The following is a 13,717-nucleotide window of genomic DNA, read 5'->3' as shown; positions in this document are numbered from 1 at the left end:
ATAACTCTGAATCTGTAAGTGTGGATGTGCTCTAGAGCTGTTCCCGTGGTATGTTAATTTGCCAAACATGACATCAGTAGACAGATAAGTGTCTCGTTCAGATCAGTACTCTCGGCTGTATTACTGAATAATCTGAATTTTTTATTAGTGTAGATTACATAGTACCATAATATTTGAAAAATATTAATATCATTAATCATCTTTGATATAATGTTTAAAGAAAATAAAACATTTTTATCCCCCTCTAAAAGGTTGATTGGCCAACATTGTCATGCTTGGGGATGAACAGAAATCAAGGGCTCGATATTACCAGGGCTGCGGGTTCTCGGCGGGGGGGGGTCTATTGGGCGCATGGGTAATGCGCCCGGTGAAATCAGTCAGCTCCGCACGCAATTATAGGATAATTGAAGCCACTTACCTTTTGGTTCCGGGTTTCCCGCTGCTCAGCTGCGCAACGGGCGGACTGCGCACGCGCAGTAACGTCTGACAGCTGGTGGAGCTCTATTTAAAGGGGCAGTCCACCAATGCTCCTCCTGCTGCAAACGACTGCAACATCATGGAGCAATCCAGGGGGAAGGCTTCCCCAAGATTTTCGGACTCCTCACTCCAGCTGCTGCTGGATGGGGCTGCTCTTTCAAAACTGAGATGAGGAGAAACTTCTTCACTCAGAGGGTGGTAGGTCTGTGGAATTTGCTGCCCCAGGAAGCTGTGGAAGCTACATCATTAGATAAATTTAAAACAGAAATAGACAGTTTCCTAGAAGTAAAGGGAATTAGGGGTTATGGGGAGCGGGCAGGAAATTGGACATGAAGCTGAGTTCGGATCGGTCAATGCCCTGTGGGTGGCGGAGAGGGCCCAGGGGCTATGTGGCCGGGTCCTGCTCCGACTTCTTGTGTTCTTTAGATTTGTGGTTGGGATCAGATCAGCCATGATCTTATTGAATGGCGGAGCAGGCTCGAGGGGCCGATTGGCCTACTCCTGCTCCAATTTCTTATGTTCTTATGTTCTTATGAAACATTGTTCCCATCGGATGGGAGGAAGTGCCCTCCCTCCACCACGAGGAAGGCATGGTCGGAGGTGGCAGAAGAGGTCAGCAGCTGCGGCAACGTCGCACGGACCTGGGTCCAGTGCCGCAAGAAATTTAATGACCTAACCAGGTCAGGCAAAGTGAGTACACTCACGCATTCTCCCACACTCCGTCTTCCACATCTCCACCACCACACAACCCCTTCTGCACTGCCACCACAACGCTTTCGCATCACTCCTCACATCCACTCAGCTATCATCCTCACCGTGCCTGCACGTACTCACAGCCCCTGTCCCCATTCGAACACTACCACACACCCCAGTCCCCATACAATGTCATGGCCATGTGGCACACGCACCCTCCCATCCATCTCCCTCACGCTTAACCCACCCACACCAATGCATGCAGTGTCTCACCATGCAAGCATCACTCAATCACGCCTCTGTGTTTTGCCTTGACAGGAGAAGAGATGCCAGAATGCCCGGGAGAGGGCACGGACCGGAGGGGGCCCGCCACACCAGGTGGTGCTAACGGACGCGGAGCAGCAGGCATTAGATCTCAGCCGCACGCTGGAGTGCCTGTCCGTGGCGGATGCCGAGGCTGGGGCTGCACAAACGGCCGGTGGTAGAAAGCTAACACTCAGCACACATGATAGCGAATGATCTTAGCATCACTTGGCATCTGCCGCACTTCAACATCTGTCCACATGCCTAATATTGCTTTCTGTTCTCTTGCAGGGCCGTCTGCGAGCGCCGTGACCATGGAGGGCGATTCCTCAGAGGACCTGCCGGTCTCTGAGGGTCCATCGTCACATCCGAGCCTTGCATCCACCAGCGCAGATACACACACCTTGGTGGGTCCCCGTCCTCACTTAGTTGGGCTTGCACACGGTGAGCCACCACGCACATGTGAGCACGAGCAGACCATGGTGGCAGGGGCAGCCGTGGAGAGTCCGTGTCGGTGGGAGCACTCTTCTCCATGCTCTGCTCAGCTGGACCCAGATGCTGAACCCTGGGGACCAGCTGTGAAAAGGAGAGTCGTCGAGGGGTTGTCGTCGAGGGGTTATCTGCGAGATAGTGTCGCGGGTAGGTGCGGGAATGTCTGCGATAGAGGAAAGGCTAGCGTCCCTCGAGCGTCAAGCACAGCTCAGCAATGAGTCCATCCAGGCCCTGACAACGGCCGTTCGGATTCAGGGTGAGCAACATTCTACCGCCATAAACAGGCTGACAGATACATTACAGGTGGCCTTCCAAGGCCTCACACAGGTCCTCCAAACTGCCGTCCAGCAGGGTGGAAGGAGTGATGTGGGCCTGGGCCACGAGAGGGATGATGGTGAAAGGGGACATGGAATTGGGGACGCCACTCAAAGTGCCCCCACGTCTCACCCATTGCCCCCCTCTCAACCAGTACCCGCAATGCTGCCCCCTCTCCATGTGGCCGAGCCTGCCCCTGCACAGGTTGAGGAGGAGCAGTCTTTGCAGGGGCCCTCACGGGCACCGAAACACAGAGGGCGTCGGCCCAAAGCATCTAATCGGTCAGGGCATGGACAAGAGCGACCTGCCACTACCTCTGCTGAAGCCACAAGGGTAGCACCACGTAGGGGTTCCCGGAAGCACAAGGCTAAGGTGTTGTGAGCACAAGGGGAATGCACGAGGGTGTATGAAGATCTGTCATGTTTTTATTTATATTTGTTTAGTGCACATCCACAATAAACCCCACTGTTATCACCACTACTGCCACGTCTTGCCCATTCTTGACTGGCTTGTGCAATAGGTCCCTTTCATGGGGCTCACCGTGAAGACGAACACCTGGTCCCACCCATTGGGTCATACTACAGTGAGTGCAGGTGTAGTTGCACCACTGTTCCATGCAGGGGGCAGGGGAGGGGGCTGATGTGGCCGCTCCTCTGTCCAGGTGATGAGGTCTGGACTCTTCAGACAGTCTGATGTTAGGAGAACCGTTCACATATCAGTGCCTCCCTGGCCTCACAAGCAGCCAGGTGAGCCGCTGTTCTGCCCATGGGTCATTCCTCCTCGGCCTCCTCCTCCTCCTCGTCCTCAAAATGGGTGGCGGATGTGGATGGGGTCTCCTCCAGCGGCACCCCTCTCTGTTGTACCATGTTGTGCAGGGCACAACAGACGACTATGATGCGTCCCACTCTGCGTGGCGCGTATTCGAGCGCTCCCCCAGAACGATCAAGGCACCTGAAGTGCCTCTTGAGCAGCCCTATAGCCTGCTCAATTGTGGACCTGGTAGCGACGAGGCTGTCGTTATACCGACGCTGTGGCTTGGTGGTGGGGATCCTCAGAGGTGTAATGAGCCACGTGTGCAGGGGATATCCCTTGTCACCGAGAGCCAGCCCTTGCGGGTGTTGGGTGAGTGGAAGAGGGACGGCACGGTGGACTCCCTGAGGATGAAGGCATTGTGGCAGCTGCCAGGGTATCTGGCGCACACGTGTAGGAATCTCTTGCGGTGGTCACAGATGAGCTGAGTGTTCATGGAGTGATACCCTTTCCTGTTGATGAACAGTCCTGGCTCGTGTGGAGGTGCCCGTATTGCGATGTGGGTGCAGTCGATTACACCCTGCACCCGTGGGAAGCCAGCCACAGCATGGAATCCAACTGCCCTCTCCGTCTGGCTGCGCTCATCCATGGCGAAGTTGATGTAGTGCGAGGCCCTATGAAACAAGCCGTCGGTGACCTGCCTTATGCACTTGTGTGCAGATGACTGAGAGACTCCGGTGATATCCCCGGTGGCACCCTGGAAGGATCCGGAGGTGAAGAAGTTGAGGGCAGTGGTGACTTTGACGATGACAGGTAAGAAGATACTGCTTGGTCCATCCGGGAGCAACTCATCATTAAGGACGCTGCAGATGTCCGCGACTACCTGGCGACTGACTTTGAGCCTCCGTATGCACTGCTCCTCAGAGGTCCAGGAAGCTGATCCTCGGTCTGTAGACCCTGTGGCGAGGGTAGTGCCTTCTGCGACGCATCTCTCTCTGCGGTTGCCCTCCCTCCTGCTGTGCCGGTGGATGTGCCACAGCACCGTGTTGTGGAGCTCCACATGTCAGGGGTGGACGGCGTGGCCGACGAAGCTGGTGATGCTGTTCGTCCTCCGAGGAGGTCATGACTGCAACTACGGCGGCCCCCATCCAGAAGGTGTACGTCTGAGGGGGTCCGCAAGGTAGGTAAGTGTGTCTGCACACCGGGGTTGAGGTTCCAGGTCGGTGGATTTTATTGTTAGGAGGAGGGTGGTGGAGGCCAAACTTTGTCCAATGTGACGGAGTGGCCTCCTGTGATGGTGAAGGGTCTCCCCCACCCCCCTGTCGAATGGACCTTTGCAGCTGCCACAGGCTGATGGCTGCAACACGTCCGTTTGAACTGGGAGTGTTTCCCCCAGTACGGGAAACTGTCTCAGTTCATTGCAAAATCCCATCCCTCCTAATATAACAGGTCAATCAGGCCTGTAAACGACCTGAAATAGCAAGATAAATACTGTCAAGTGGCACCCGGCCGGCTTTAATTGCCTGCGGGAGTCCCACATGCGGGGGCTGCGTGCGCACGCCGGCGCGTCTGTGGGGAACCCGGAAGTGGGCGGGTTGGAGCCGGGCTTCCGACCTGCTCCGGGATTCCCCGATTTTTGGAGCCCCCCCCCCCCCCCCCCCGCCCCCCGGCCAGGAACGCACCCAATAGCGGGTGCTAATATCTGGCCCCAAAAGTAACCTGATATCCTTTTGAGTTAAATTCAGTTGGGTAAGATTTGACAGTGCTCACTTTTTTGCTGGCATACAATTAAGGGAATGTTTAGCTTACACAAAAACAGAAAAGCTGAAAATACTCGGCAGGTCCGCCGCATCTGTGGAGAGAACAGATGAGCCGACGTTTCTGGTATGTGGACTCTGTCGAAATTGGAAGATGTTACCAATAAACAGCATTTTAAAAAGGAACAGAACAAGGGGGAGGGGAATCATACGTGTGTGTCTACACTATACATGCACATACACAGATACAAAAATAGAATGACCCTGAAATATTTTTTCTGATTTACTTGGTCAAACTTCTCATAATTTTGAATATTTCTAACAGATCTCATCTTAATCCTCTTTGTTCCAAAGAAAATGAGTAAGTTGCGCCGTGAAAAATGCCACAATTAGAATAATAGAAAGGTTACAGCACAGTTGGAGGCTATTCGGCCCATCGAGTCTGCGCCGACTCTATGCACGAGCAATCCAGCTAGTCCCACTCCCCCGCCCTATCCCCATAGCCCTGTACATTTTTTTGTTTCAAGTACTTATCCAGTTCCTTTTTGAAGGCCATGATTGACTCTGTCTCCACCACTCCCTTGGGCAGTGTATTCCAGATCCCAACCACTCACTGTGTAAAAAAGTTTTTCCTCATGTCACCTTTGGTTCTTTTGCCAATCACCTTAAATCTATGCCCTCTGGTTCTTGACCCTTCCGCCAATGGGAACAGTTTCTCTCTATCTACTCCGTCTAGACCCTTCAGGATTTTGAATACCTCTACCAAATCTCTTCTCAACCTTCTCTGTTCCAAGGAGAACAATCCCAGCCTCTTCAGTCTATCCATGTAATTTAAGTCCCTCATCCCTAGAATCATTCTAGTAAATCTCCTCTGCACCCTCTCTAGGAAGGATGTGAAGGCCTTAAAGTGCAGTGCCCAGAACTGCACACAATACTCCAGTTGTGATTAAACCAGTGTTTTATAAAGATTCATCATGACATCCTTGTTTTTGTACTCTATGCCTCTATTTATAAACTCCAGGATCCCGTATGCTTTTTTTAACTGCTTTCTCAACCTGCCCTGCCACCTTCAATGATTTGTGCACATATACCCCCAGATCCCTCTGTTCCTCTATCCCTTTTAGAATTGTGCCCTCTAGTTCATATTGCCTCTCCTCATTTTTTCCTACCGAAATGCATCATCGCGCATTTTTCCGCGTTAAATTTCATCTGCCATGTGTCCGCCCATGCAACCAGCGTCTATGTCCTCTTGAAGTCTATCACTAACCTCCTCACTGTTCACTACCCTTCCAAGCTTTGTGTCATCTGCAGATTTTGAAATTGTGCCCTATAGTCCCAAGTCCAAGTCATTAATATATATCAAGAAAAGCATTGGTCCCAGCACTGACCCCTGGGGAACACCACTGTACACCTCCCTCCAGTCCGATAAACAACCATTCACCACTACTCTCTGTTTCCTGTCATTTTAGCCAATTCTGTATCCATATTGCTATTGCCGCCTTTATTCCATGGGCCGCAATATTAATAGCAAGCCTACCATGTGGCACTTTATCAAACACTTTTTCAAAGTCCATATACACCACATCAAATGCATTGCCTTCATCAACCCTCTCTGTTACCTCATCAAAAAACTCTATCAAGTTGGTTAAACACGATTTGCCTTTAACAAATCCATGCTGGCTTTCCCTAATCAATCCACACTTGTCCAATTTAAAAACAGAACCACAATGGCGCCCTTAAAGAGGAAGGATACTTTGTAAACTTTTATTATATGATGCCAAAATTTTGTGTGATTCTGTTTGTGATGTAGAAATTACAGATCCTATTTTTAGTGTTCTGGAATTCCATGAAATTTTGATAATATACAATATATTTTGAAGCCTACCCTTTTAACTTGAGTCTTTAAAGCTACTTTTTCTGGAGGCAGATTGTCTCAGCAGAGCTAAGATTGGGAACCAGACCGACGGGATAAAAGTTTCTTTTCTCTAATGGCCCATAAATAAAATGAGTTGAGATTGTCTCAGTTTACTTCCCAATGGACATGAGTTCATAACACCAAACTACCCATAATTCAGCACTATAATTAGCACTAAATCGTAAGTTTCAGTCAGAGGGGTCCCTAAGGACAGGTGGTGTGGGGAATCAGAATGATTTGTGGATACAGTGTGTGGTTTCTGCTTATAATTCTGATCATTTCCCTGTTTTTTTGCATACACCCATTTACAAAGATAGTAAGGACACAATGGAGTTTCGATGATGTGTTACTAAGTGGTAATTAGCTTTGTCACTACATATTGACCAGTTAATAATCTACTACAGAAAAGCTAATACATATTGCCACAGAGTGTTATTTATATTCTGCTTTTGTAGCTTAATATTACTAAACACAAAATGTTGAGGACAGCTCCAGTGGGAAGCAGTTTGCCAGATCCAGAACTGTTTTGCTCCTATTGGTCAAGCTGCCAATTTCAAGGTAACACTGCTCTATTTTAAACTCGAGAGATGTATGGCAATTGGTTTAGAAACAGACATGAAACAAATGCAGCATTATCTTCTGTTATTCCTGCGACTTTACTTTCTGTTGAATGCTATATGGAAAACTATGTAGATTGTGGGAATTCAGTGATTAAAATAGGTTAAGGAGGCCAGAAAGAACTTTACAGAGAATTTTAAGATGTACATGTGCAACTTAAGTGTGTTTGACAGCAAAGTAAATTCTGGTATATTGGAAATAGGGACTGGCTTTTTCTGACATTTAACTCTGAGTTCGGGTGAATTGTAACCCCCCCCCCCCCACTTAGAAGGCAGGAGCTGGTGTAACCAAATGCTCCTAGTCAGAGTAGCAGTCACCACTGAGGAATGCTGTGCATCTGGATTTGAAGTATGTCAGAGTAATAGGCCAGATTTTGCTGACAAAATAACAGTGAGGCTAATGGCGCTCACTATTATTTATGGGCAAATGGGTCAGCAATTTCAAGCAAGGGACAGATGCGCGGTTAAACTCAAATATCCAAAAGTTGCTGTCCGAGTTGCGCTGCTCTGCGGTTGGCTTCGGGAAAACAGCATCTCGCTGTCTGCCTCACCATTGACATGCATTGAATGTCATGAAGTTGCTGCATTTGCGCAGTAGATACGAACTAAACTCACCATAGAAAGTTAAGTCAAATCATTTCAGTCTAAGTACCCTTTTAATGATATGATAAGTGTTAATTACTGCCAATCAACCTCTCTGGTACTGAAAATTAACTATCACAAGTATGGAATCTCATTCCTTGAGGTTTTAATTGTTGGAGATTTTAAAAATGTAAAATGTAAAATTTTTACATTTATTTTTAACTTTTCCCTTGTTTCTTTTTTCTCTCAATCAAATCTTTTATTCCTTTTGCTTTCTGTACCTGATTTGACATTGAATTCATCCACTCTAATTTACACTTCTTAGTCCTTGCGCTGTTAATTTCACAATCCTTCAATCTGACTGGTTAAGGAGATACACAGTTGCTTGCCCTGTTCACTCAGGTTCCAGATGCCCTTATTAGCTCACACTTTCAGCAACTTGCCACGCTAAAAAATTAAAAACCTAAACTTGCAAGGGCAAGTCTAACTAACGGCACTCGCTGTTAGATGCCCTGCCATAGTAAATTATGGCCCAGCGTCTTTGTTTAGTTTTAATTGGGTATCAGGATCACTTTTTGAATCCAATGGCCTTCTCTGTGTTTGGTTGCTGCCTCTTCCCTCAACTATTCGCTGTCTTCTCGTTAGTGTTTTTCCTTGATTTAGTTTGCACTTCTACTGCCTCTTGTGTCAATGCATAGTGGTTTTGGTGTATATAAATACAAAATAGCAGTGCAATTTAGAAATCAGGTCCCAATCTGACTCCTGAATACAATGAAGCGCCTTGAGACCTTTCACTACCTTAAAGACGTTATATAAATACAAGTTGTTGTTGTTGTTGTTGTTTGTGACTTTTGGCTGGAGGGCAGTTTGATCTCCTAAGTATAACTCCAGCCCTGATGTCAAGCTACGTTTTAAGGATGCGTTTATACTGCAAGTTTAGCCTGTGATTTCAGCTTCACACCAATACTAAACTGGTAATGTTAATCTGGAGTTAGGGCTGACCTGACACTAGAGGTGGGTCCGACTAGGCTTTGGAGCATAGTAGCCTGGCAGGAGTACTATCGCATCACTTTGGATCCATGCTGCATGGAGTGTGGTGTCAAACATGGCTTACAAAGCGCTCACAGACCCCTTGAATAATTTGCAAATCTACCTGACCTCAATTTAAAGTTTAGGGAGAAAAAAAGAAAGTCTTCTATTTGTACAGCAACTTTCATGACCTCAGGATGTCCCAAAGTGCTTTACAGCCAATGAAGTACTTTTGAGGTGTAGTCACTGTTGTAATGTAGGAAACGCAGCAGCCAATTTGCACACAGCAAGCTTCCACAAACAGCAATGTGATAATGACCAGATAATCTGTTTTAGTGATGTTAGTTGAGGGATAAATATTGGCTTGGACACCGGGGAGAATTTTTATGCTTTTTTTTAAAACAGTGCCATGGGATCTTTTACATCCACCTGAGAGGGTTTAACATCTCATCCAAAAGACGGCACCTCTGACAGCGCAGCACTCCCTCTGTAAAGATTTTCCCCTTCCAGCTCTCCAAACGTTCAAATTTCTAATGTGAGATAGCTCTGCTCATGTGAATATACACATGAGCAGAGCTATCTGTTCATGTAGACCTCTCTCCTAAACAGGACAGATAAACTACTAGCCAGGCAGCATGCAATGAAAACAGGGTTCAGTCTGGCTGGAAACTGAATGTACCCTAAAAGTGACACTGGACCTGCTGGGTATTCTATACATTTATTTTTCAACGTCCTTAACATTAGGAGAAAGCGGAAACTCTCACCCACTCTCCCCTAATGTTAAAATAACCTGCTGGGTGTGTAGAGCTCTGTGCATTTGTCCAAGCACACTGACCCTGTCACTCACCCTGCAGCAGTGTGCAGCCAGCAGTATAATTCCCCCAAGGCCGGTAACTCCAGTATAACTAAAGCCTTACTTTGGCGGCTGCAGAAATCAGAATTTTCTTTTAAAAAACATTTTTTTGTAAACTTTTTTTAAAATGTGCTTACTTGTGCCTTTTTAAAAATGGTATAACAGTTTTCCACGTAGTTTTCAGGCAACTTATGAATTCTGCTCTACTGTATTAGTTCTTCAATGATTATTGGAATGAAAATAATTGCATGCAAATCTAATGTCCTTTTGCAATACTAAGCCTGCATAACTAGCACTTCAGAGACGAGATAGATCTTGAACCTAATAAATTATTGCATCTTAAAGATAGCTGAAGGTAGCCAGAAATGCAAATACATGTTGTATGTAAGAGAGTGATGCCTTACTAGTAAAGAATTCAGAACACTGGGCTTAAAACTGATTAGGGATCTATTTAGTTGCAAGGAGAGAACATCTTCTGTTATCTGGAACGAGTCAGAAATATTTGAAAAATGCTTGGAGTTGCCAGCAGCTGCCTGACACTGGAGAAACACTGCTGCAAAGAGGAAAATGGATGTGAAAGTACAGCAAGCTATGGAAGTAAAATATGAATGAAGGTCACTAGTAACTAGAAGGCTCTGACCTTAAAGGGAAACTCTGAACTCCATCTTTTATTTAATATACAGAGTAGTTCCCTAATATCTAGTTTCCAGCACCAATTTATTTTAACCCTTCAGTTTCAAAGTAGTTGATTTTTACTTACGGGCAGTTATATTGTGCAAAGATTGTTACAATTGCAGAAAATATACATAGGAAACTTAACAATGCACAATCCCAATTTGCACTTGGACATAAGAGAATTCTATTGCAATTCCCAGTGAAATATAACTCTTAAATTGCAAAGGGCTCAAGATTAGGAATTTTAGTGGTTGATTAAAAGAATTAACCTAAACACACTGTGATGGTCCCATAACTAATATATGCACATGCGCTAAAGCTTGCCCACTCTGTCTACATGAAGAAAATGGGATGAGCGGAAAAGAGTTGGGAGGGAAATGACATTCCATTGGAACTGTAAGTGTGTAAACATTCTGTATCAACTTCTTGTAAAGAGCCTGTGTGAAACTTAAACCTAGAAATTATGATGTGCAATATTAGCATGGAAATGCCTAATGTACTTTTGATATTTTAATGAAGTAATTAACCTGTTTAAAGTAAATGGAATGACATCTTTGCTAAAATAACAAAATAATTTCATCTGAGTGTTAGTAAACTAATATCACACAACATAATTTCTAGAGCTCTATTTCTGAGATCTGAAAGGCAGTATTTATGCTCTCTGCAAATAATTCTATGATTTTTCACTAAGCCTGCTCATAATCATCTATGAGAAAGTCAACTATCAATTGAGATAACAAAAAAGAGGAATTAAAAGTGCTGCTTCTCTACTGCCCTCATCCCTGAAATTATCTCAAGGGGGCTGGAATACAAAAGGGAGGAAGTGATGGTTCAGTTGTACAAAGCCTTGGTCCGACGCAATCTGGAGTACTGTGCTCAGATTTGGGCAATGCACCTCAGGAAGGATATATTGGCCTTGGAGGGGGTACAGCACAGATGCCCCAGAATAATACTGGGGCTCAAAGGGTAATTATGAGGACATATTGTATAAACGTGGCTTGTATTCTCTTGAGTTTAGAAGGTTGAGGGGTTTAAAATGATAAAGGAATTTGATAGGGTAGATGCAGAGAAACAATTTCGTCTGGTGGAAGAATCAAGTACAAGAGGACATAATCTTAAAATTAAAGCTAGGCTATTTAGCAGTGAAATCAGGAATCATTTTTTCACGCAAAGGGTAGTGGAAATCTGGAACTCTCCCCTCCAAAAGGCTGTGGATGCTGGGTCATTTGAAATTTTCGAGACTGAGATTGCTGGATTTTTGTTGGGTAAGAATATCAAGGGATATGGATCAAATGCACGCTGATGGAATTGAGGCACAGATCAGCCATGATCTGATTGAATGGCAGAACAGGCTCGAGGGGCTGAATGGCCTACTCCTGTTCCTATGTTCCAAACAAAAAGACACAAACAGTTACCAATAGTAAGCAGCAGAAGGGAAGTCAATAAAATTTCTCCAATTATTTTTTGAATTTTTTATGGCTACCATCTTGCTTTCTCCACTAAACTGAGGACCCAGTATTGAAAGTAAAGAGCTAATATTCACAATTTAGTGCTTTCAGCAGAAAGCTTCGTGCGACTGGAGCACATAAAGAAATTTCCTGTGCAGAGGTCAAAACACCAGGAATGTTTCTTTTGTGTGTCGGGGTAAGAGAAAGAAAACCATGACTTATTGTACTGATTACACATCTGTTACAGGTTTTGTTCATTTTAATCTTTGTATTAAACTGAGAAAGAGACATAGACAAAACCTTTTTCCTCAGGCTACCTAAAACACACAAACATCACTGAGTATAAGGAATAAATTAAATGAAGTACAGGTTCAAATTCAAATTGGAGGGTATGACATGATAGCTATTACGGAGACATGGCTGCACGATGGTCAGGATTGGGAACTAAATATACCAGGTTATAAGGTCTACAGGAGAGATAGGGAAAATGGAAGAGGGGGAGGAGTAGCCTTAATGATTAGAGATGAAATTACTTCAAGGATAAAGGAGGATATAACAAGGGGTAAGCAGCCAACAGAGACCTTATGGGTTGAATTGAGAAATAGGAAAGGATCTAAGACTATAGTGGGAGTTGCATATAGGAGCCCTGGCAGCAGCTCTGAAGTGCTAGTTTGTATAAATGCAGAGATTAGACAAGCGTGTAACAAAGGCATAGTGGTCTTAATGGGGGACTTTAACCTTCACATAGATTGGGAAAAGCAGACGAGCAACTGTCAGAAAGGTAGGGAATTTCTTGAGTGTGTCCGGGATAGTTTTCTACAGCAGTATGTCCTAGAGGCAACAAGGGGGCAAGCCATACTAGATTTAGTAATGAGTAATGAACCAGATTTAGTTAACGGCTTAACTGTGCGTGAACATCTATCCAGTAGTGATCATAACATGATCGAGTTCAATGTAGTGTTTGAAAGGGAAAAAAGTGAATCAGCTGCTAAGATTCTTCATCCCATTGAAGGCCGACTTCAATGGGATGAGACAGAGACTGTCCACAGTAAACTGGGCAAATCTGTTAATGGGTAAAACGACTGATGATCAGTGGGAAATGTTTAAAGAAACATTTAACATGATACAGAATCGGTTTATATCCCTGATGGGCAAGAACTCTACTTGCCAAAAAAAACAGCCATGGACAACTAAAGAGGGAAGGGACAGTATAAGACATAAGGAAAGGGCATACAAAAAGGCAAAAAATGGCACAGATCCTGGCGAATGGGAAAGATACAAAGATCAACAAAGGGTCACAAAACAGATAGTAAGAGCTACAAAAAGAGAGTATGAAAAGAAACTCGCAAGGGATATCAAAACCAATACGAAGAACTTTTATAGTTATATTAGGAAAAAGAGGGTGGTGAGGAGCAGTGTTGGCCCCTTAAAAACTGAAAGTGGAGATATTGTCATTCACAATGGGGAAATGGTGGACATGTTGAACAATTACTTTGCGTCAGCATTTACAGTAGCAAAAGAGGATAGCATGCCGGAAATCCCAAGAAAACTATTACTGAATCGGGGACAGGGACTCGATAAAATTAACATAAGTAAAGCAATAGTAATGAAGAAAATAATAGCACTAAAGAGTGACAAATCCCCAGGACCAGATGGTTTCCATCCCAGGGTTTTAAAGGAAGTAGGTGAGCACATTGTGGATGCCCTAACTATAATCTTTCGAGTTTCTCTAGATTCAGGAACTGTCCCTCTAGATTGGAAAATTGCACGTCACTCCGCTTTTTAAGAAAGGAGAGAGAGGGAAACCGGGG

The sequence above is a fragment of the Heptranchias perlo genome, chromosome 7 (genome assembly GCF_035084215.1).
Source record: "Heptranchias perlo isolate sHepPer1 chromosome 7, sHepPer1.hap1, whole genome shotgun sequence".
Lineage (NCBI taxonomy): Eukaryota > Metazoa > Chordata > Chondrichthyes > Hexanchiformes > Hexanchidae > Heptranchias > Heptranchias perlo.
Note: the sequence above shows the minus strand (reverse complement) of the source record.